At 38.4% G+C, this 24689-nt stretch overlaps 1 long non-coding RNA gene across 1 annotated transcript; it reads right to left on the reverse strand.

Moving 5' to 3' along the window:
- Positions 1-6604: 6604 nt before the first annotated feature.
- On the reverse strand, positions 6605-8273 carry LOC127087430 (uncharacterized). The gene is made up of 3 exons (XR_007789967.1): positions 7797-8273; positions 7410-7690; positions 6605-6972 (listed from the first exon to the last, which is right to left on the reverse strand). It is a non-coding gene; the product is annotated as an uncharacterized LOC127087430 (long non-coding RNA).
- Positions 8274-24689: the final 16416 nt, after the last annotated feature.

The following is a 24689-nucleotide window of genomic DNA, read 5'->3' on the forward strand; positions in this document are numbered from 1 at the left end:
GTCAAAAAAAGACGGAGGAAAATACATTTCAAGCTCACACAAGGTAATTACAATCTCTTTTTGTAGTGTTGGTAAGATCTCAGGATCGATCACCTTACTACAAATTGACCTAAAGAAAAAACACAATTTAGTTATGGCACTTCTTACTTTTTCTGGCAAAATAGAACGTATACCTATCGGTAGAAAATGTTCCATTATAACATGGCAATCATGTGTCTTCAAATTCTTCAACTTGAGGTCTTTCATAGAAACAAGTCTTTTGATATCAGATGAGTATCCTTCTGGAACCTTAACTTCACTCAGAGACTTACACAAATTTTTTTTCTCCTTTCTAGATAAAGTAAAAGCAGCAGGTGGTAGATATGTTCGTCTTCCTTTCTTCACGGGTGCTAATTCAGTTCTCATTCCCATTTTTAACATGTCCTCCCTTGCTTTAAGGCCATCCTTAGACTTGCCTTTTATATTGAGTAATGTACCGATAACACTTTCAAATACGTTTTTTTCAATATGCATAACATCGAGAAAATGTCTCACGTATAAAGACTTCCAATATGGCAATTCAAAAAATATCGACCTTTTCTTCCACCCACCTTTCACAATCTTATGTGCAAAAGGCTTGCCAAACTCAATACGCACATCTTTCACCTTTTCAAAAACTTGTTCACCTGACAATGCGGGTGGAGCTCTACGATGTTCGGTGTCTCCATTGAATGCTTTTCTCCACCCACGGTAGTGATGTTTATAATGTAAGAATCTACGATGACCGAGAAACACATTCTTCTGGCAAAGTTCCAATCGAATCGTATCGGTTCCGTCTTCACAAACAGGACACGCACGTTGACCTTTAATGCTATACCCAGATAGATTCCCGTATGCTGGAAAATCATTAATTGTGCCAAACAACATCACCCTCAAATTGAAACTTTCTTTCCTATATCCATCATAAACCTCCACACCGTTCTCCCACAAAATCTTTAAATCTTCGATCAGAGGTGTCAAGTATACGTCTATGTCATTCCCTGGTTGTTTAGGCCCAGAGATTAACATAGATAACATCATGTACTTACGCTTCATACATAGCCATGGAGGTAGGTTATAAATCATAAGAATCACAGGCCATGTGGTATGTGAGATACTTTGAAGACCATGTGGGTTCATTCCATCAGTAGATAATGCCAATCGAAGGTTTCTTGCTTCTGATCCAAACTCAGGATAATCATTATCAATCTTCGACCACTGTGGTGAATCAGCCGGATGCCGATACTTTCCATCAATAATTCTTTCATCTGCATGCCAAGTAAGATGTCTTGCATCGGTTTCACTACGAAACATGCGCCTAAATCTCGGAATTATCGGAAAATACCATAAGACTTTTGCGGGAGATAATCTTTTCTTATATCGAGACAAACCGCATTTAGGGCACTCAGTTAACATTGCATATTCGTTACGAAACAAAATGCAATCGTTAGGACAAGCATGTATCTTATCATAGCTCATGCCAATAGAGCACAACATTTTTTTTGCCTCATAGGTTCGATTAGGAAGAACATTATCATCCGGTAGCATTTCTCTCATAAGGGCCAACAACTCTGTGAAACTTTTATCCGACCATCCATTGCCCGCCTTTAAGTTGTACAACTTTAATACCGCAGAAAGTCTTGAGAATTTAGTGCAACCTTTGTACAACGGTTTCTCTGCATCGCTTACCATCCTCTCAAACATTTCAGGACAATCATGAAGATCTTCTTCCAGTGCTTCTACAATCTCTTCAACTCGATCACAATCGTATGTTTCCGTGTCTTTGTCGTATGAAGCATATGTCGTATTACTTTTTCCACTCGATTCAACATTCTCGTTAATTTTCTCACCATGAAATATCCAACACTGATAACTTTGATCAATTCCATGCCTCAGCAAATGCGATTTCAATCCATGTGCGTCAACCTTACCAATATAACAACAACGCAAGCAAGGACAATGCATTCGTCTGGGGTTTTCAGCGTGTTGAACAACATACTTAACGAATTCCGCAACCCCACTCTCGTACTCTTTGGTCATTCGATCGGAACAGATCCATGTTTTATCCATGGTTTTCCTACTTATTAAAGTAAACAATTAATCCAGACGAAAATACATAACTAAGGTAGTATCTTTGAATATCCTAACAATTATAAAGTTCAATTCATTTTAAACTTCAAAAACCTATACATAACCAATGTTAATATAAACTTCAATAACGTATCCGATACGCCAATATACCAACTTTAATTACCTCATCACTTTCATTTTTTATATTACAAGAATCAAACTTTTTCTATTACAATATACCTATAACTATACCTATAACTATATTAGAGTTCGTTCAATCATTTTATGGGAGAAATCTTGTTCCTTTAGAATGAAAGTGAGATGAACAACACTTTCACAGTTAAAAAGAAAAAAAACTACCTATTCAATCTTCAAGTATAATCACTAAGGAAACATGAAGTTTGAACAATATTGAACATCTAAATCCAAGCCTAGTCATGACAGCCCCAACATGCAATGCATTTCAAAATTCATCATGCATACCAAGCAAGTATAAAGAAAATCAAATTGCATACACATATACATACACAATTCAATATACATACATACACAAACTAACAACTCCCAAATCACCAACTATCATTAAACATTGCATTTGTAACACCAGCAACTAACCGATTAGCATAGCATTTTCAACAAACAGTTAACCATAATAAAATTAGAATTAATTCAATTAACATCAACATTCAAAATCAATAAACCAACCATATTCCATAGTAGTTTCAATGAACATTCAAATTGATTTCAAAGCATCATTAACTTTAGCATATCATTGCAACGTCCATCAACACAATAATGATTTCTAACTTCCATACTAACCTCAACTAACATGATCAATGGACTTCTAACTCATGTCACCTCTAATTACTAACAACTTATTAACTAACATTTTTCATAACACATTTTCCTAACTGTTTTGACTACTAATCTAACTCTCCTAACACAATTAGTTACCTAACAATTTATTAACACAATTGCATACTAGTTTAACAACTCTAACATCATTTGCTAATAATCATCCAATTCCATAACAATTATAATAATCACTAACAAGTTAGCATACTAACTCAATCACTAAAATGCAATAACAATTCAAACAATCCTAACTCAAGCAATCTATAATTATCACACTAACTGTTACAACAGTCCTAAAACTTCAATTAACATTCACCAAAATCCATTTAACATCCTAACTAGTATTCACCTGTCACCAAACTTTGTAGCTTGTTGTTGTAAATTTTGGGAATATCGGCACGGTTGAGATTGTTGAGATGAGGAGTGCGGTGGCGGAAACGGTGGAGGTTCGGAGGTGAGAGGCGAGTGCGGCGGTCGATTGTTTGGGTGACGGCGGAGGGACCCTCGAAGGCGGAAAATAGGGTTTTCGGAAGTTGAAGGAAGATAGGGTTTTCGGAAGGTGATATGGGGATGTCGTGTTTTGGAGTGTCTGCGTGATGTTGTGTGAGTTGAGAAGAAGGTTATGGCTGATGGATATTGAGGGGAAGAGGAAATGGCGGAAGTTTGTGAGGTGAGTGAAGAAGAGGGAAAACAAAAAGAACTGAGAACGAAAATAGAAGTCTGAAAATTTATTTTAATTAGACCTTAGACAGCGCTTTTGTGGAAAGCGCTTTCTAAGGTATGCCTTAGACAGCGCTTTCCAAAAGCGCTTTCTAAACCCCCCCTTAGACAGCGCTTTTGGTTTTAAATTTTTTTTTTTAAATTTAAAGACTTTAGACAGCGCTTTATCAAAAGCGCTGACTAAGGTCTATATTTAAAAGCGCTTTCTAAAAGCGCTGTCTAAGGGGGGGGTCTTAGACAGCGCTTTTAGAAAGCGCTGTCTAAGACCCTCCCTTAGACAGCGCTTTCATTATTTTCTTGGAACATTTTCCGTGTTTTATTTTAATTTTAACCTTAGACAGCGCTTTCTTTTAAAAGCGCTGTCTAAGATGCGCTGTTAAAAGTCATTTTTGGCATAGTGAAACAAAAATAAGGGTGTGAATAATGGTCATCTTGGCTACAGGATCAAAAGTTTCTTCATAATCCATACCATATTGTTAAGAAAATCCCTTAGAAACAAGGTGAGCTTTATATCGCTTAACTGACCCATCAGATTTAGTTTTGATCTTGTATACCCAACGAGACCCAATAACATGTTTTCCTGGTGGAAGAGGTACTAAGTCCCAAGTATCTGTCTTGTGCAAAGTGTAAGACCCCAAATTTGACCCTAAGATCCCTAATGTCATCTCATCATATTTGCATTGGCATTGGGATCACATCTTGGTATCCTCCTCACCTATCATTCATTGGTTTTGCATTGGGAGAGATCACCAAGCATATATGATTGTATCATACTTTATTTTTCTTTGTTTACTAACCAAAATACCAAAAATATATGAAGTTTAGCTCTACTTCTTTTGTAGGTAGTGTGTGCATCCACCTATGCCTCGTCAAGCTCACAACTAGGGTTTGAGACCCTCAGTGCAAGGGATCAAGCAAGAAAAGGTCCATATTGGTCCTAAGAATCATATATGTATCCCCAGGTTATTCATTTGTCATTTTGATCAAGAATTCATCAAGAGTTTGAAGCTGTCAAGGAAGCCCTAATTCATCTGGGTATCTTGTGTGGCTTCCTCAACAAGTTTCTTCAACATTTTGGTCAAAGATATTATGGGATACTTTATTGAACATCATCTGAAGCATATATGATCCTCTATGATCCCCAAATAGCAAAAGAACTTCAAGTTTGCAAGTTGGTTCAAGGAATATGACTAGAAAAGTCAACTGATCAAATCTAGGGTTCCCTAGACCCTATCTCCTATAATTTTTGTCATATGAAAATGATTCCAAGAGAAAAGTTACTATTTATGACATTAAAAACAACTTTAATATTTTCATCAAGAGATAAATTTTCTTGGAAAGTCATTTTTTATGGTAAAAGATTATATGTCATTTTGTTTGTGCCCTAGATGGAATGTCAACTTCCAAGAACCATAACTTTCTCAATTTTTATGATATGAAGATGATCCGAGTTTCATGATTAATTTAAATATGTCTTATTCAACTTTTCTTCTTTGAGAAAGGTCAAATTCCACTTGCAAGGGCATGTTCCATGATGAAACATTATAGGTCCATTTTGGCCATTATCATTGAACATGCATTTTTCCTCAACTTATAAAATCCATAACTCCATTATGAAAGATCCAAATGGTGTCCAATTTGTGACCAAATTTAATATAATTGAAATATCTACAACTTTTTAGAAGGAACCAAAGTCATTTGAGACTCATAGCAAAAGTTATTCAAGGTGGAAAAAGGCGTCATTTGACTTTTAACTTAGAAAATTTTCAAGTATGTTTGATTCCTCCAACTTCAAGGTAAGAATTCATCAAGTTCCAAGCCTCAAATGGAAAAAGTTCCAATATAAAAGTTGTTCCCCTTCATGCTAGATTTCCAAATAGTCCAAGATCATTCCATTTGGATCAAAATTGAGGGACTTGCTCATGGTTCCTTTGGATGACTTGTTTTGGAAACTTTTGATTCCAATTGTTACACACCTTTGCATGGTTCCATGTTATGATCTCAACATAAATTGTGCACGAATTTGGACTTGTTACAATCATCATTTAGGCCTAAACACATACCCATGCACACAAAATTGCTAAATTTGGCCAAAATTTCAAATGGTATGGAAATGAATTCACGAGCTTATAAATACATTGACATAGCCTCAAAATTGAAGAGGACTCTTGCCCAAGCTTTGATCAGCAATCCCATGGGCTCCATTGAAAGAACACCTTGAAGATTTCTTTGAAATCGAGCTTCTAGTTCGAATTCTGTTTGTGAACTAGAACTCCAAGAGTTCACATCCTTTTTCATCTCAATCACCTCCTACAAGCAAGAAGAAGCAAGGCCAAGTTTAATTGCATCGAGATCTAGCTCAAAATTCATCACCCCAAGGTAAATTTTCTCAAACTTTCCTTCTTCGATTCTCACTCGTTTCTCAATCTTTTTGCTTGGTTTTTGCTTGGCTGAAGTCCTACCAATGTAGGCAATAAGATTGAGTTGCTTTGAGGTTGAATCGAAGCAACTCAGTTATGGAACCTCAATCTTCAACTCCACATATCTTTTTATAGAGTGAGAGTTGAAGAAATTGGAGGTCAGATTAGAGATCCTCATGATTTTCTCTTCAAAATGGTATATGATCCATTAATTTTGGTTTTAAAATAAATCTAATTTTAAACTTCAATTTAATCTTAATTGATTTTTTGACTCAAACTCTAATTGATTTTTATTTTCAAATGAATATTAAAATTGACATCAAATTAATGCCAACTTTAAATTAACGAATTATAGATCTTTCAAAACGGTTTAATGCTAATTAATCCTAATTATGTATTAATTTGATTTTTATTGGTTTGTGATTTTAAATTAATTTTTTAGATTAGTTTTAAAATCATTTACCCTTTTAACAATAAACATCCATTTTAATGACATTTAAATACATATTACACATTCTCCATTCAAACCAATTCACACATTCACATTTATTCAAATTCAAAGATTTCAATTATGACCATTCATACAAGACAATGCTAGCATACAAATAACCCTCAATCTATTTTCATTTACAAAAAAAAACCTTTCAACTCCATTAACATTTACATTACATTCCATAAACTACAACTTAACTTGAATCAATAAAGTCCAATCCAAACATGTTTGATCCATGATCCCAAGCCTAAGCAAGTGTTGCATTCACCATATTTTGAACTGATAAGAAATATTGATTCCAAAGTACTTCCACTACAATTTAATAGGCCTACTACAGTAGCTGGATTTTCACTATGTGGTGCATTCCATTGGCTTTTCGTTAATGTCGCATTCCACCTACGATATCATACACCGGTAAGAATTCAACATGGATCCATAATTGATGTAAACTAGCAGCGAGGGAAAATAATTCATCAAGCATATTGCAGTTTCATAAATCACTTTTACACCGGCAAATCTAAACTCTAGCGATAACCGAGTCCACTTAATAACAACCATAACAACCTTTTCTTCATAACAACTAACTAGTCCATTAACGGTTCATAACAAAGTCATAGTGTCAGTTAATTGCTAACAAAAAACCCTCCCAACTAACTTTATCATTTTCAAACTAACGTCAATAGTTAAGCAAACTGACGGTGATAATGATATCAATTAACAAACCTTCATTTTCCAACTAACTAAGAAAATCTCATGTTAATAGCTAAGCAAGTGATAACAGATTTTTCTAACAGATTTTCCTTCATCAAATAATTGTTAACTAACTAACTGACCTGGTTGCCCAAGGGCCTGCCCGAGTTAGTTATGATTGATCCTCTATTTAACCAATTGAATCCTCATTCGGTTGGATTTTCACTCTGTTCAACCTCCATTCCGTTTCACTCTTCTTCAATCACTCTCTCTCAGTCTCGTCGTGTTTTTCCGTTTCTGCACTTCGATTCAGCAACCTGGAAAATTCCATATTTCTGTATAAGCTGTTGCATTCTGCATCGAAGCTTTTTCTTTTGCGTCGATCTGCATCGTTCTTCCATAGATCTGCGGCAATCTCCATCAACTGCGATTCCATCACACCGCAACCAAACTCAGAATAAGGAAGAAGAATAAAAAGAGAAAAAGGGAATTGAAGCGGTTGGAAAGGAGGGAGAAGATTGATTTGATACCTGTTTTTGCTGTCAGGACGAACCGATGAGTTTTCTTCCTTCATGATTCTATCGGTAGTTGTTATTAGACGCCATTAGGATTTGCGGTGGGGCAATCTTGATAAGTCATTGGATCAGTGAATTGAATCCACGCGCAATAATGTTAAGCGGTGAAGTGTGAATCCATGGAGTTCGGTGTTGAAACGCGATATTAAGCGGCGCATTTACAACATGAACCAGAGCGCGTTTCGGATGACTCGAAGCCGCTATGAAATCGTGAAACAACACGATGCCATGGCGGATGCGCGACGACCATAATACCATGGAGGATGCGCGACGAACAAAAGACCGTGGCGGGTGAAGGACGAACGTGATGCGATGATGATGAACGAAATTGCGATGAAGAATTCTCCAAGAGGCAATCCAGAATGCCACTGATAAGACTTATCATATTTTTGGCTCTATATGCACTGTTTTTTACTCTATTAACAAAATTTATTACACAATATTTTATGTTTATCTGCATATATTTATAGATTAAAAGGTTTACAGCAAGAAAAATGGGAAATAACAAAAAGGAAAGAAAAATGCAAGAAAAAAAGAAGGAAATGAGGTTTCCAATGGGATAATGTGTCACTAAAGCAAATGGGTTTGTGGCGCCCATTACGTGGCACCCGCCACATTGGGCCAAAAGAAAGGTGGCGCCCACCACCAACCCTTGAAGAGTGATGGACGGTTACTTCAAGAGTGGCGCTCGCCACTCATCATGGAATTAGGGTTGTGGCAACCGCCACAACCGAGTCTCCCCATTTTTCCTACTTTTTCTCCACCCTTTAAGCCACGGTTTCCACTCCTCTTGCTACAATTGAGGAATGTGAAAAGGATATAAAAAGGAGACCATTCAGACTCGCTCGGGCCCTTCTCTTCTTCCAGTTTTTAGTTTACGCTTAATTATGGCGGATGCACGACGACCATAATACCATGGAGGATGCGCGACGAACAAAAGACCGTGGCGGGTGAAGGACGAACGTGATGCGATGATGATGAACGCCTGAATGCCGAACGAGTTGGAAATCGCGATGAAGAATTCTCCAAGAGGCTATCCAGAACGCCACTGATAACGCGAAAACTTATAGTATTTTTTTTGGCTCTATATGCATTGCTTTTTACTCGATTAACACAATTTATTACACAGTATTTTAGGTTTATCGGCAGGTATTTATGGATTAAAAGGTTTACGGTAAGAAAAATGGGAAATAGCAAAAAGGAAAGAAAAAGGTAAGAAAAGAGAAGGAAATGAGGTTTTCAATGGGATAACGGGCCACTGAAGCAAATGGGCTTGTGGAGCCCATTACTCAAAGGATGTGGCGCCCGCCACATTGGGCCAAAAGGAAGGTGGCGCCCGCCACCAACCCTTGAAAAGTGGTGGGCGGTGTAAGACCCCAATTTTGACCCTAAGATCCCTCGTGCATTCTATCATAAGCATAAGCATTGGGATCACACCTTGGCATCCTCCTTACCCCTTTTCATTGGGTTTGTTTTGGGAGAGATCACCAAACACCTTGAGATTATATCATACTTGTATATTATCATTTCACTAACCAAAATACCAAAAATATGTCTTTGTATCTATCTAACTCTTTTGTAGACGGGGCATGATCTCATTGATTCATTGATCACATCTAGGGTTTGAGACCCTCATGAACAAAGAGCACAACCAATAATTGATTCAAGAATGGTTATGAGCATCATATATGAGTCCCAATTTTTTCTATATGTTATATTGATCAAGTTTGCTTCAAGAGTTTGAGGGTGATTTGCCTTGGAAACCCTAGTTTGACTGGGTATTTTGAGTAACTTCTCCAACAAACTATCTCACCAATTGATCAAATTTCTCAAGGGGCACTTCAAGTTTCATTATCTTATACATATATGATCTACCATGAGCCAAGAAAGTCAAGAGAATTGGAAGTTAGCAAGTTAGTTGATGGTGGTTGGCCAGATGAATTCATCTGATCAAAACTAGGTCTCCCTAGACCCTATCTCCTACAATTTTCACCATATGAAAATGATTTCAAGAGAAAACTTACTCTAAATGACATTATAAACAACTTTCATGTTGAGACCTAGAGCTAGTTTTTCTTGGAAAATTATTTTCAATGTTGACACATTATAGGTCATTTTGTCTAAACCCTAATTTGAAAGTCAACTTCCCAAGGTTATAACTTGCTCAATTTTTATGAGATGAAAGATTTCTAAGTTGAACAATTAAATTCAACGTGTCTACTTCAACTTTGATGTTAGAAGTGAGAGAAAATTCAACTTCTTTGAACATGTGATATGAGGCTACATTATAGGTCACTTTTGACCTATACCATTGATCAAGTGATTTTGTCAAACTTCAAAAATGCATAACTCTATCATTTCAAATCTAAATAACATGAAATTGGTGACCATGTTTAATTTATTTGAGAGAGCTACAACTTTGATGAAGACACTATTCTCATTTGAAGCTCCCATAAAAAGTTAAGCAAGGTGGAATACTGAGACATATGGCTTGACACTTAGAAAAATTTTGATATGTCAAATTTTTCCAAACTTCCACCTCAAATATCTCCAAGTTCCAAGCTCCAAATGAAAAAGTGTTCAACATCAAACTTGTTCCTCTTAATCTCAACTTTCCAAAGAGCTAAATTTCATGCATTTTGGATGAGAAATGCATAGGCTGCGCATGGCTTAAACAGGCTGATATCATTTGGCATGGATCAATCTTCAAGCAACAATGCACATGTACCTTGCAATCCAATCCATCTTCAAGGCATCTGATCATTCATTTGGACTTTCAAGCTATCATTTCATGGGCCTATGCGCGCCCATGCACCATGCTTTCATCATTTTGCCAAAATTGGAAAGTGAAAAGAGTGTGCCAATGTCACATGGATTTGACTATATATACAACTACATTTGCTCAGAAATCACACACACCTTGCGCCAACTTTGAATCCCCATTAAAAACCCTTCACATTAAGAGGATAACCCTGATAAATTCATTTGAATTTGAGCTTGAATCTCCACTGTTTTAGAATTCAATTCTCCAGGAATCCATTGCTTCTAAGCCTTTCCATTCCTCTTCTGCAAGCAATTGAAGTGAAGCCAAGCACGATTCAGATCAAGATCTAGCAAGCTCAGACCTCCATTGAAGGTAATTTGCAGAAAATTTGAACTCTTCGATTCTCCTTGTTTCTTGCTCAACTCCATTGATTCTTGTGTTGTCTGAAGTCCTACCAATGTAGGCAAGGTGTTTGAGTTACTTTGAGGTCAAGTCGAAGCAACTCAGATCATGAACCTCATTTTTCAATTCTACATATCTCTCAATATAGTTGGAATTGGAAGAAACGAAGGTGATATTCGTGCTCAGTGATGTTTTCTCTTTAAAATCATGTCCTTGTTTGAAATTTTGGTGATGGTTCATGTTGACTAGTCCGGTGAAGCTCACCGGAGAAGACAACCGGAGCTCTGACTCCGGTGATGATGTGTCTTTGGTCGAAACCGCGTGATCCATACTCCACGTTTTGATCTTAGCCGTGCATTGTGATTACTCATGTTACGACGCTGTTGACTAGGACATTGGTGGAACGAGCGTTGTGGATCATCATATCTACCACCTCAATTAATGAGGGAGATCTGATGTTCCATGTATTTTAGCATTTTCTGAATTTCCATTTAATTCCATTTTCTTCAATAATTCATAATAAATTTAATATTGATCCAAAAAATATGGGACTTTCACCAAAAAATTTCAAATATTTTTCTCTTTCATATTCTGAATTAAAATCATTTTTTGGATCATTATTAATATTTTTCATGAATTAATTGATTTTCATTTGTTTTTAATTGTTTAAAAATATTTTTAAATGTCCAAAAATTATGAATTTTTTTCTCCAAGGTCCTTTGACCTTGTTTGACCTATGATAAATCCCATGGCCATTTATTTGGTGTTTTGATGAGATTTTAGGATTTGGACAAAACATATTTGAATTTAATGCATTATTTTAATATTTTTAATTGAATAAATGTCATTTAAATTGTGTTGATAATTTGTATTGACTTAATTGAGTTTCTCATTTGTTGTTGGGTCTTGGTCAAGGTTGATTTGACTTTGTCAAGTTAATATTATTGGATTTAGGGGATTGATGGAATGTACATTCCATCTCCCAAAATGAATGAATAATATTAATTTGGTAAGAGTCCTCCTTTGACCAATTTGTGATCTCATTCATCCGCTTACCTCTTCATCTAATTCCCCTTCTTCATCTATTCATTTTCAATTGGCCAATGACATCTCAAAGTCCTAATGCTAGTTGATTGGAAGATTAACATGAGTATGGATGAGATTAGGCCACACCTTTTGCATATTTTTGTGTGTGGTATGTTTAATGAGCATAGTTCTTAATACTATGTCTCCAACATGCATTAACACCAAAAGTTTATTGCCCGATCTCAAATAGTTGTGACTTCTACATAAGTCCAATTACGATTGCTTAACATAACACTAAATTTGTGACACAAAAGGCATACACATTCTAGTTAGTGAGATTGTAAGTCTCCCATCTTCCATGGTATTGTGTAGAAACTTGGTCTTATTTCCTTCCTTTGGAAGATGTTTTGGTTCAAGGATCCATGCTTGTGGTAAATGGGTTGAGTGTTCTCCAAAGAATGTCTTGAAATCAAAAAGCAAAACAAAACTAACTACTAACTTACTAACTATTAACTTTTACTTTCAAGCTTTTACTTTTAATGCAATTTACTTTTAGCACTTTATATCATTTGCCATTGTACATATCATTCTAATTGTTTATGCTAATGTAATTTTCATTTTGTCCATTTGGACCATATTGTGTGATATATTTTGCTTGTATTGCTTTGTTTGTTTGTTGTGGTCTTTGACCATTTAATGTACATAATAAAAACAAAAACCATAAAAAACTTTTGAGTGGACTGTTGGCTTGATCTTTGGACCAATTGGACTTAGAACTTAGGCAAAATTCCTTTGCTAATGGACTTGGCCAATGCCAATTTGTGAAGAACCAAGTGCTTGCAAGTTTGAATTCATCTGATACATCATTCTAGATCTCTCCAGTTCATTTGTAACATTGATCATTATGAAGCTGTTATGTTGAACCTGTGACTTGTGGAACTCATCTGTTGCATGGGCTATTTTGAAGAAGATCATTGAAGTGGATAAGCTTGGATGAGGCCATATTTATTTGATGCCTTTGCTCTTCAAGATTGATATAATTGTGTATTTGTGTGTTGCTTGATTCTAAAAAGTCCAAGGGAATTCTGGGTTTCTATTGACATACTTGTCTTTTGGATTTCTCCCATTTGGTCATATCTTTTCAACTTTCAACTTTTAAATATTTGTGCATAGGGTAGTCTCTTCATCTTCTCCCCATTTCTTTAATTTCAAAATCTCTCCCTCCATTTTTAAAATCTTCTTTGTGTGAACTATTTTTGTTCTAAACTTTGACCACTTTTGCAAAAGGTAGAAACTTTGGCCTTATGCCATTGCATTTTCAAACTCATTTTCTTAAATCAAACTTGTAAACAAACTTAACTATACTTGACTTAAACTTTCAAAAAGCCAAAAAGAACTAACTCATTCAAACCATCTTCAGGCCCTTATGCCTTTCAAACTTAAATTTTGTTAAAACCAACACACTCATTTTGAAATTTATAGCACGAACTACGAGGTTTTGATCCCTCATTTTTATGTTGGTACGTAGGCACAAGTCCGAAGGTCTTGTCAAACACAAAAATATAATTAATGAATTCTTTTCTTATCCCCACATTCTATTTGTTTGTAAACATCACTTTGTACAAAATACATATGCACACAAAAAGGGCTCCCTAGGAGTACCTAGGACACTTTGGGTGCTAACACCTTCCCTCTGTGTAACCAACACCCTTACTTGTGATCTCTGACTTTTATTAGTTTTTATTTGAAAACTTCTTGCTTATTGGGTTTTTTTCGTACTTTTTCCCTTTTCCCTTGGAAACAATAAAAGCGCGATGGTGACTCTTGTTAATTGATCTCTAGCTTGTCAATAGCTTGATGATCATGAATTTCCCGCTACAGAAATTAAGTGGCGACTCTGCTGGGGAGTAGTCTCTAGTGGGTTTAGCCTACTTTTTGTGTGAATATATTTATATATATGTGATGTTTATATATATGTATGTGTGATATAATCTGCTTGTTATGCTTGGTGATCTCTGAGTGGTGAGATAAGTTCTAACCCGAACTTGAGTGCAATTAAGATAAGAGGATGGTATAGTCATGTTCGACTTGTGTGGAGTAGTCCTTAACAAGTCGGCTTGAGATCCATCTGCTCAGTGGAGACTCCTTTGGATTTGGGATTGTCACACAAGTATTTGTGGTTAGGCATAACTATTTCTAATTGAGTCTGAGAAGTTGAGGACCTTAGAACACCTAACCCATTTTGGCCTATTGAGGACGTAGTGCGGAAACTGTTCAAGTGTAGACTTGATAACATTTGTTACGCGATACTACACTCATACGAGTTTCTCTTGAGAATATTATGGATCGAAGAGTCAGTCATCTTAACCTGTAATATTCGATAGATGGAATTAAGACTCTGGAAACTTTTTAGAACATGATTTACAGGTTTTTATCCTTAGTTAAATCCTTTGGGATGGTTCTTACCCAAACTCCATGCTCGTGACTTGCAACAAACCCTTGATTCTTGGTTAATCCAATCAAGGCTTGTCAATATCAATGGAACTTGGGTGTTGATAAGGTGTAAACCATAATCCACCAAAATGGATGATTGATCTTGACAATGACTTGATTCATCCCTTGACCTTTGTTTGCCTTGTGTGTGATCCCTTACTTATGATTGTTGTATTCATGCATTTCATGCGCATCATAACATCCATCATACAAAATTTCAAGGAACTAAGGCATCATTTGCAAATATTTTTAGACCATAGATTATGGACGAAGGAACACTAAGAAGTACAGTTTCAGATGTCCCGACTTGAAAGAGTTAAGGAAGCTAGCATCTTTTGTATTAGATCCCTTGGACTTCAAACAACGTCACAGGAAGCTTCTGTCCATCTTGTCTGCTGATGTAGTTGAAGGACTTTTGAGTGTATTGGTGCAGTTCTATGATCCTCTCTACCATTGTTTCACTTTCCCGGATTTTCAGCTTGTGCCTACCTTGGAGGAGTATTCTCATATTTTGGGATACCTATTTCTAGTAGAGTGCCTTTTAGTGGATTAGAGAAGATTCCCCGATCTAGTATTGTTGCTGAAGCTCTTCACTTGAAGAAGTCTGAGATAAAGGCTCATTGGGTGAAGAAAGGAGGGTTATTTGGGTTGCCATTTGTTTTCCTCATCAAGAGGCTACCACTTTTGCTCAAGCTGGTACTGTGGACGCTTTTGAAACTATCTTTGTGTTTCTCATCTATGAATTAACTTTGTTCCCTAATATTGACGGTTTTGTTGATGTTAACGCCATTAGACTTTTCTTGATTGGAAATCCTGTGCCTACTTTGTTGGGTGATATGTATTTCTCTTTGCATCTAAGGAATTCTAAAGGTGGTGGAACTATTGCTTGTTGCATTCCTCTTCTGTACAAGTGGTTTATTTCGCACTTGCCTCAGACACCTACTTTTATGGAGAACAAGCAATGTCTAAGGTAGTCTCAGAGACTTATGTCTCTCACTAATGATCATATAGTTAGGTATGATCCGTCCTTAAGCAGTTTGGAGATTATTGATAGTTGTGGTGAATTCTCTAATGTGCCTCTCATTGGTACACAAGGAGGAATTAGCTACAACCCTGCTTTGGCTCGTCGTCAACTTGGGTTCCCCTTGAGAGACAAACCTAATAACATGTTGTTAGAAGGTATTTTCTATCAAGAGGGTAAAGATCCCCAACATTTGAAGCAGAAGATTGTGCATGCTTGGCATAATGTGCATAGGAAAGGAAGATCCGAGCTTGGTCCGTGCAATTGTGTAGCTTTGGAAGCTTACACTCTTTGGGTGGAGAAGAGAGCTATGGAGTTGAAGATGCCTTGTCCTTGTGAAAGACCTATGTCTATGGTTGTGGTTGAGCCATTAACTCTCCCTAACTAAGATGTAGAGGAGTTAGAAGACGCGCTCACCAAGATGAAGCAAGAGAAGGATATGTGGGAAGAGCATTTTCATGATTTGAGCAAGAAGCATGAAGAGTTGCAGTTGGAGTCTAAGGACAAAGATGCACTGATTGAGCTACTTGAAGACCGGGTGACGAAGAGACAGAGAGAGCCAGAGGTTTCATCTTCTAGCATGCCTCAGCCTTCTGTTGCTTGGAAGAAGATTGTTGACCAGCTTGTCCTCGAGAAGAATCAGATGAAGGCTTCTTTTGAGACCAAGATTCGTCTTATTCGTAGGAAGTATGCGCCTTCAGCCAAATCTTCTGACACTGTTGTTAGGGATCCTTAGGATGACTAGTCTCCTTTTCTCTTGTATTTTTCATTTGGTTTCTGAAATTGTACTCAGTGTAATCCTTCCAATTTATATAAATGAAAAGAGATTTTTGGTCATATCAAAATTATTGCAATTGCCATTTTAATTTTTATATATTTGCAAATGATATAGTAAGTTCCTTGGAAATAAAAATAATCAAGCATTGCATTTCATGCATCATTTGCATAAGCAGGTTTTTTCCAGGTGTCTGATTGGTGTTCTTCTATGCTTTAGCCAAGCTGACTCACCGGTACAACACCAGAGCTAATCGTCCAAAGATCATGGAACACCTTGAGCAAGAGAACCGATATTTGAAAGAGGAGGTTGCCAGGCTGACTGCCATGATAGAGTCAGTTCTTGCTGCCCAGAGCCAAGTTTCTCTAACACCTGCAACTCCTCTCACGAGGACAGTTATTTCTGAAGTGGTTACCTCTACAGTGCCTGCTGCCACCGTCCACTTCGCTCCGAATCTGCCTGCTGGATTCCCTTGGGGAATGCCATCTAATTTTGTGCCAGAGGGTTTCACTCCCACTTTTGCTTCCATGCAGGCATCTAGCCCGGTCATGTTTGTGCCACCTCCCGTTGTAACACTTTGCCGCATGTAGAAGACACCATCTATCATTCCGAGCCATCTGAGGGCCCAGACGTCTATGAGAAGATGGATGAGATGAAGGACCAATTCCTTGAGCTGCGCAAGGAACTGAAAACGCTGAGAGGCAAAGATCTGTTTGGGAAGAGTGCCGCTGAACTATGCTTAGTGCCCAATGTGAAAATCCCTGTAAAATTCAAAGTGCCTGACTTTGAGAAGTACAAAAGGAACTCCTGTTCACTCAGTCATCTTGTGATGTATTCCCGCAAGATGTCAACCCAGACAAATAATGATCAACTACTGATTCACTATTTCCAGGATAGCCTGACAGGTGATGCACTCCGATGGTATATGGGGATAGATAGTGCAAGCATCCACACTTTCAATGATCTAGGAGAGGCTTTCGTGAAACAGTACAAGTACAACGTGGATATGGCGCCAGATAGGAACCAACTGAGGTCCATGTCTCAGAAAGATAAGGAGACATTTAAGGAGTATGCCCAACGTTTGAGGGAGTTGGCTGCCCAGATTACTCCTCCTTTGGAGGATAAAGAGATGACAAAAATCTTTCTGAAAACATTGAGTTCATTCTATTATGAATGTATGATTGCCAGTGCCCCCAGTGATTTTACCGAAATGGTAAATATAGGGATGAGACTTGAAGAGGGGGTCCGCGAAGGACGATTGTCAAAAGAGGTGGCGTCAACTAGCAAGAAGTATGTGAGTAATTTTAGCAAGAGGAAGGATAATGAGACCAATGCAATTTCAAGTGGGAGGCAGAGGAGGCCTCAAGTCAGAAGAAATCTACCACCCCGTCAACATCATCATCATCAAGTATCGTCCGTCATTCCAGTATTTTCAAATCAGCAAACAATACCAATTCAACAACAACAACATTAGTATCAAAATCAACGTCAACAACAACAACCGCAACAAAGAACAAACACCTACAACAACAACAATTCCAACAACAATCATCACCAGCAACAAAATTTCGAGAGGAAGAAGGTCTCTTTTGACCCGATTCCTATGTCGTATGCAAAATTGTATCCATCCATGGTCCTCAAGAATTTGATTCAACCAAGGAATCCACCATAAATACCAGAACCACTTCCATGGTGGTATAAACCTGAACTTCGCTGTGCTTTTCACCAGGGTGCACCTGGGCACGATATTGAGAATTGTTATCCGCTGAAGTACGAGGTGCAAAAGCTTATGAAGAGTGACATGGTGTCTTTTGAAGACTGCGCGCCTAATGTGAAAGCTAATCCTTTGCCCACTCATGGGAATTCTTCAGTAAACATGGTGGACAGCTGTCCAGGTGAATTCAAAGTTTTCGATGTACGGTTTATCCTAAGGTCTTTGGTGCAAATGCATAAAGATATCTGTTTGGTGAGTGACTGTGAACATGATCACGATGGCTGTGATATTTATAGTGTGAACCCGAGGGGGTGTGTTATTTTGAAAAGGGACACCCAACGTCTGATGGATGAAGGCATGGTCCAGATTGTTCAATCTCGTCATATAGATGACAATGTCAATGTCATTGTTCTCGTTTTCAAGCAACCAAAGCGGTTGGTGATTCAGTATGATAGCAGCAAGAACGTCAGCAATAGATCAGTTTCGCCGTTGGTAATATGGTTAGCAGGCCCAGTCCTGTATGCATCTGATAAAGTTGTACCATATCAATACAATGCTACAATGATGGAGAATGGTCAATAGGTCCCGTTGCCTACGACTAGTTCAGTGGTGAGCATTGTAGATGTTACAAAGGTGACCCGCAGTGGTCGAGTTTTTGGACCGGTGTTCCCGGAGAATAAGGAAGAGTTGATTGTTGGTAAGCAGGCGGAGGTGCCTAATGTAGACCCGGTTGGTTGTTCATATAATAAGTCTCTGCTTTTGAATTCTGAAGCACACAGAGAAGCACTCCAGAGAGTTCTTGAACAGGCATACGTGGAGCAAGATGTTACCGTGGCTCAATTTGATCATATTGTAGCTAACACCACTTCATGCAACAATTTGAGCTTTTGCAATGAAGAACTCCCTGAGGAGGGAAGAAATCACAATCTGGCTTTGCATATTTCGATGAATTGCAAAGAAGATGCTTTGTCAAACGTGCTAGTTGACACTGGGTCGTCACTCAATGTGCTTCCAAAGTCAACATTGTCAAAGTTATCGTATCAAGGAGCTCCCATGAGGTACAGTGGAGTAATTGTCAAAGCCTTCGATGGCTCTCGCAAGACTGTCATTGGAGAAGTGGACCTTCCAGTCAAGATAGGTCCGAGTGATTTTCAGATTACTTTCCAGGTAATGGATATTCACCCAGCCTACAACTGTTTGTTGGGAAGGCCATGGATTCATGAAGCAGGAGCTGTTACTTCCACTCTGCACCAGAAGCTCAAATTTGTCAAGAATGGCAAGTTGGTGATTGTGGGAGGTGAGAAAGCACTGTTGGTCAGCCATCTGTCATCTTTCTCGTATGTAGAAGCTGAGGATGAGGTTGGAACGTCGTTCCAATCCTTATCTATTGCTGCTGAGAACAGAGTTGGGGCACCCGTGTCCTCTCTAAAAGATGCACAGAAGATTATTGAGGAAGGTCCTGTTTATCAGTGGGGGCACGTGGTAGAGGTCGCCGACAACAAGGGAAGAACTGGTTTGGGGTTCCAGAAGGGCTTGTCAACCGTTAGATCAGAAGAGATGCAACTCAGCTTCCGTAGCGGAGGGTTCATTCATGGCAATGAACAACACTTAGCTGTTGTGCTAGAGGACAATGAAGAGGAAGACTGCACCAACTTTGTGACGCATGGACAAACATGCAACAATTGGACTGCTGTTGATATTCCTGTTATTTTACATCGATCTAAGTAATTGCTTTTATATTTTAAAAACCTTCTCCTATGCCTAAGGGAGAAGTGAACATTATTTGGGCATTTAAAATTGATCATTAATAAAATTAATTTTATTCATCCACATCTTTGATGTTTTGTTTCAACTTTTTGCTTATTTCTGAAAACGGTAATCACAAAAAACATAAATAAATAATATAATTGTCCATCTGCATAATATTTGGTCACAAATTCACTTCTATAAAATTAAAATATCAAATCATTATGCAGGTTGGTCCATAACCCCATTGAATACAATGATCCTTCTCCTTCTCCAAATTTTGAGTTCCCTGTGTTTGAGGCCGAGGAGGAACGTGATGTACAAGTGAGTGAGGAATTGTCTCGTCTTCTTGAGCAAGATGAGAAGATTATTCAGCCGTTTGAAGAGCAGATTGAGCTAGTCAACTTGGGTTCCGAAGATGATGTGAAGGAAGTTAAGATTGGGTCTTGTTTGTGTCCAGATGCTAAGAAGGGGTTGATTGATCTTCTTCAAGAATATTCAGATGTGTTTGCTTGGTCCTATCAAGATATGCCTGGTTTGGATTATGATATTGTGGAGCATAGATTGCCGTTGAAGCCAGAATGCCCGCCAGTCAAGCAGAAGTTGAGAAAAACGCATCCTGATATGGCTGTGAAGATCAAAGATGAAGTGCAGAAGCAGATTGATACCAGTTTCCTTGTAACTGCTGAGTATCCGCAGTGGGTGGCCAATATTGTGCCAGTGCCGAAGAAAGATGGAAAAGTCTGCATGTGCGTCGATTATAGAGATTTGAATAAAGCCAGTCCGAAAGATGATTTCCCTCTGCCACACATTGATATGTTGGTAGACAATACTGCTAAATTCAAAGTCTTTTCATTTATGGATGGATTTTCCGGATATAATCAGATTAAGATGGCACCCGACGATATCGAGAAGAGCACGCTCATTACACCTTGGGGAACATTCTGTTATAGAGTGATGCCTTTCGGTCTAAAGAATGCTGATGCAACTTACCAGAGAGCAATGACTACTCTTTTTCATGATATGATGCATAAAGAGATAGAAGTGTATGTCGATGACATGATTTCTAAATCGATTGATGAAGAGGAACATGTTGAGCATTTGTTGAAGTTATTCCAGCGTTTGAGGAAGTATAAACTCCGCTTGAATCCCAATAAGTGTACTTTTGGTGTTCGTTCTGGTAAGTTGTTGGGCTTTATTGTCAGCGAGAATGGTATTGAAGTTGATCCTGCCAAGGTCAAAGCAATACAAGAAATGTCTGCGCCCAAAATTGAGAAGCAAGTCAGAGGTTTTCTCGGCCGCTTGAATTATATTTCCTGATTCATTTCCCACATGACTGCCACATGTGCGCCTATATTCAAGCTTCTTCGGAAAGATCAGTCTTGTGATTGGACCAAAGACTGCCAGAAAGCATTTGATAGTATCAAGGAATATTTGCTTGAACCTCCGATTTTGTCTCCACCTGTTGAAGGAAGACCGTTGATCATGTATTTGACTGTGCTAGAAGATAGTATGGGTTGTTTTCTTGGTCAGCAAGATGAGACTGGGAAGAAAGAGTTTGCAATTTATTACCTCAATAAGAAATTCACCGAGTATGAGACTCGATATTCAATGCTTGAGAAAACTTGTTGCGCATTGGGTTGGGATGCTAAGCGTCTGCGCCAGTGTATGTTGAATCATACTACTTGGTTGATATCTAAAATGGATCCAATCAAGTATATATTTGAGAAGCCTGCTTTAACGGGGAGGATTGCCCGTTGGCAGATGTTGTTGTCAGAGTATGATATCAAATATCGATCTCAGAAAGCGATCAAAGGTAGTATCTTGGCTGACCATTTGGCTCACCAACCAATTGAAGATTATCAGTCAGTATAGTATGACTTTCCTGATGAAGAGATTTTGTACTTGAAAATGAAAGATTGTGATGAACCATTGCTAGAAGAAGGGCCAGAACCTGGTTCCCGTTGGGGCATGGTATTTGATGGAGCTGTTAATCAATATGGAAATGGCATTGAGGCAATGATTATTACTCCTCAAGGCACACATCTACCATTTACAGCTAGATTGACTTTCAAGTGTACAAACAACATGGCAGAATACAAAGCTTGCATTATGGGGCTTGAAGAGGCCATGAATCTCAGAATCAAGTATTTGGATGTCTTCGATGATTCGGCTTTGGTTGTGAATCAAATCAAAGGAGAATGGGATACAAATCAACCCGGTTTGGTACCATATAGAGATTATGCAAGGAGGATTTCAACTTTCTTTACAAAGGTTGAATTTCATCATATCCCTCGAGATGAGAACCGGATGGCAGATGCTCTTGCAACGTTGGCATCAATGATCATAGTGAAGTATTGGAATGAAGTTCCCAATTTATCTGTGACGCGTCTTGATAGGCCAACTCATGTGTTTGCGATTGAAGAGATCAATGACAAGAAGCCATGGTATTATGACATAAAATGTTTTCTCCAAAGTCAAATTTACCCTCCTGGGGCATCTTTGAAAGATAAGAAGACTTTGAGAAAATTAGCCGGTAATTTCTACTTGAATGATGATGTACTGTACAAGAGAAATTTTGACATGGTTTTACTCAGATGCGTGGATAGACACTGTAATACCCCAAAATTCACCCTTCATTTTTCCTGGAAGCATACGCTTTACACCTCATGCATGCATTCATTTTTAGGTCATTTAACATTAGATACATTGCATTTCATCATGTCAATCAGAATTAGATCCAAGAAACTTAAAAAAAAAAAAAAACGAAAAAAAAAAAAGTTAAAAATAAATAAATAAATAAAATTAATTAAATAAATAAATAAAATATAAAATTTTTTTTTTGGACTTGGGTCTCCCTCATTTGAGTCCACTACCCACGAAAATCAGTCTATAAATACTGAAGTTTCAGTAGAGGAAAACACACTTGGAGTTACACTGGGAGATTCACTAGAGAAAGATTTTGAGAGAAGGAAACCTAGGAACTACTCTGCAGCGACCTTCAGGCAGCCCTGGGAAGTTCACTCCGCCTCACACAAACCCTAGTATTACTTTGCAGATCCGGCCGTACCATTCAATCTTAATCAATCTCTCCAATCAGGTTTGCCATATATCCATCATCTTTATGCCTTTAATTTGAATGCTCTAAATGTATGAGGTATTATGGGTGAATTTGAAACCCTTTTGATGCATGTGTTTGCCAAGAGGTTTAGGCCTCCTACCCTTGATTGCTTTTTGTGAGCTTTTTGTGAATTTTGATGGAATTATTCATGTGGTTACATTTTGATTTAGGGGCAACTCTTGGTTACCCTATTTTGTTTCTCTAACCTGTCTTTGTGTTGCCATGGCATTGTTTTCCCTGGATTTCACCTTGTTTGTCTAACCTTTCTGTTGAGTTTTCGTGAGGGCTCACATACTCTTGCAGGGATACCATCCGGAGGTTTATCCTGATTAATCGTATTGACTTATTTTCTTTGATGGTCTAGCTGGAGAGATCTCAGGGTTGCTAATCCTTTAATTGCTGTAACTTCGGATCTTTATCCGTGTGGTAATTTTTTCCTTTTCTCGTACTTTATCGCTTTCTTAGCTGGAAGACCTCGATAGGAGGCAATGTTTGAGCCCATTGGTGGCATTTTACTTTGAGATACATGTTTTGTGTTTTGTATTCATATCCCCACATGTAGCGCGGTTCCTTCGTCAAGGACTGCCTGTTTGCCCTCGAGCATCCCAAACCGTAAAACCCAAAGCAACACGTTTACTCCTTCTACTACAGGCGAGTAAGTCTCCAAAGGTCGAGCATCCGGTAGATTGCGTAGTGACGTCGTTCGTCCAAAACCCAATCCACAACCCCGTAGTTAGCCGAACTACGGCTTGCTCTGATTCTCATTCCAGATGAGATACGTAGGCATAAGACGTGATGTCTTAGCGAGCACACATCCCCCAACCCATAGATCAGCCGAGCTACGAAGATTCTGATTCTCATATTCAGATGAGATACGTATGCAGTGGATGCGACATCCGCGCGAGTCATTTCTCTTAACCTTTTTAGTAAATAAACACATTAGGTAAACCCACACCCTTTAGACAAAAACCACAAAAGTGGATCCCGTAGAGTACTATGGATGCGTAGGGGTGCTAATACCTTCCCTTCGCATAACCGACTCCCGAACCCAAGATTTGGTTGCGAGACCCCGTCTTGTCCTTTCCTTTTTCAGGTTTACTTCGAGCGTTTCCTTTCCCTCCTTTGGGATGAATAACGCACGGTGGCGACTCTTCTGTCTTTTTCTTTCGCCGATTGTTTTTTCGCGCACTGTATTTTTCAGGTTGCGACAGCTGGCGACTCTGCTGGGGACGCTAAGAAGTTGACCTCTTGCTAGTCCATCTTCCCTAAGCGAGTCCCTCCTAGCTCGTGTGATTTCTTGTTCATTTGGTGTTCATGCTTTTGTACATTTATTTACTTACTTGCTTGCATTCATCTGCTGTATCTGTTGGAGCTGTTGTTTGTTTGTTGGGATGGGATGTTCTACGAGAGATAAGCCCATTACCCAGGCTTGAGTGCACACACAGGTTTTAGAGTGGATGATCATGAGGCTTGCGTGGCATGTTGCTACGTTAAGTCGTTCGTGAAGAACCACACCCAGACGAGGTTTCTTTTGGATATATTATGTCCTACGGATGTTCCGTAACGACATGATGTTCCTTTAGAAATCGTCGACTCTGGTGACCATTTCCCGAGAACTCAGTCGAGGCCTCTCCTCCGAGACGTGATTATGTTAGCTCTGGTGGGCGCATTCTCGCTGATCAATCCGAGGACCCCGAGACTAGGAACTTGCTTTAGGATGTCCTGTTGAGGGGAGTCAGTGGAGGTCTTTTATCCCGTAATAATGCTAAACCTTCAGTGGTAAACG

This window comes from Lathyrus oleraceus, chromosome 5 (genome assembly GCF_024323335.1).
Source record: "Lathyrus oleraceus cultivar Zhongwan6 chromosome 5, CAAS_Psat_ZW6_1.0, whole genome shotgun sequence".
Lineage (NCBI taxonomy): Eukaryota > Viridiplantae > Streptophyta > Magnoliopsida > Fabales > Fabaceae > Lathyrus > Lathyrus oleraceus.